This window comes from Prionailurus bengalensis, chromosome B2 (genome assembly GCF_016509475.1).
Source record: "Prionailurus bengalensis isolate Pbe53 chromosome B2, Fcat_Pben_1.1_paternal_pri, whole genome shotgun sequence".
Taxonomy (NCBI): domain Eukaryota; kingdom Metazoa; phylum Chordata; class Mammalia; order Carnivora; family Felidae; genus Prionailurus; species Prionailurus bengalensis.
The window spans coordinates 32,750,755-32,752,290 of NC_057349.1; the positions used below are offsets into that span (position 1 = coordinate 32,750,755).

Sequence of the window (1,536 nt, forward strand, 5' to 3'; positions counted from 1 at the left end):
TTGTTTCTATCTTCGGGGCGCCTGGGTGGCTCACTCCATTAAGTGTCTGACTCTTGGTTTCAGCTCAGGTCATGATCGCATGGTTTGTGGGTTCAAGCCCCGTGTCGGGCGCAGCATTGCTGGTGCAGAGCCTGCTTGGGACTCCCCCTCTCTCCCTCTCTCGCTGCCCTTTCCCTGCTCATGCTCTCTCTCTCTCTCTCTCTCTCTGTCTGTCTCTCTCTCCCTCTGTCAAAATGAATAAACTTTAAAATATGTGATTTAATTTTTTGAATTAAGTTAAATGCTTAAATAGTTCACACATCGAGAGGAATATGAGGGTCCACAAAGCAGAGTCTTCCTGCCTGGTATACAGCCACCTTCTTTTCTTCCCAGGAAGAAGACTGGGAAGACTCATTCCAGGTCTTGTGTCCTGCCAGAAATACCCTCTGCATTTACAAGCAAACATGGGTATATATTCTTCCACCACCACTTAAAAATACACACACACACACACACACACACACATACACACACACACACAATGGTAGTGACTATACTCACAGCCTTGCACCTTTTTTCCCTTAAAGTAGATATTTGGTGATTGTTTTATATCAGAACATCAAGAGCTGCCTTGTTCGATTTTTTTAAGTGGTCTCCTCACCCAACGTGGGGCTCAAACCCACAACCCTGAGATCAAGAGTCACATGTTACACCAACTGACCCGGCCAGGTGCCCCAGCCCCACTTTTTTTTTTTTATCAGTTGCATCATATTCCATTGCTCGAGGGGTGCCTGGCTGGCTCAGTTGGTAGAGCATGCGACTCTCGATCTCGGGGTCGTGGGTTCAAGCCTCACGTTGGACTCTGTGCTGGCCTGAAGCCTATGTAAGATAAAATAAAATAGTTTTCCTTTATTTAAATGCTTATTTATTTTTGAGAGAGCGCGCGAGAGAGACAGAGCATGAGCAGGGGAGGGGCAGAGAGAGAGAGACACACACACAGAATCTGAAACAGGCTCCAGGCTCCGAGCTGTCAGCACAGAGCCCGACGCAGGGCTCGAACTCACAGACCACGAGATCATGACCTGAGCCGAAGTCGGACGCTCAACCGACTGAGCCACTCAAGCACCCCAAATAGCTTTCCTTTAAAAAGGAACAATACTCCATTGCTTGGCTATGCCATGGCGTTTCTAATACATCCCATGTGGAGGGGCACTTGGGTGGTTTGCAGTCTGCAGCTCTAACACACTATGCTGGGATCCATACCCATTGTTTTGGTGAGGAAACTGAGGTTTGAGAGGCCACCTGGAGAGTTGGTGGCAGAACCTGGATCAGATTCCAGTCCCCTGCCTCTACATCCCATGAGGGTCTTTTCCTCTTGGCTTGGGCTTCCTGGCTCTGGAATTGGGGGGGGGGGGGACCAGCATGAAAGGGGACAAGTGGCAGGAGGGTGGGGGTGGCGAGCAGACAAATATACCAGTGTCATTTTTTTTTCTCTTCCTCGGCCTAACACTGGCTGCATGATGAAGGAGAACCGGTTGGAAGGAAGACCCCAGACCC

The 1,536-nt window shown here is 49.3% G+C and overlaps 1 non-coding gene across 1 annotated transcript; it reads left to right on the forward strand.

The window, feature by feature from the left end:
- Positions 1-768: 768 nt before the first annotated feature.
- On the forward strand, positions 769-841 carry TRNAE-CUC. Its single transcript has one exon. It is a non-coding gene; the product is annotated as a tRNA-Glu (tRNA).
- The last annotated feature ends 695 nt before the right edge of the window (positions 842-1,536 follow it).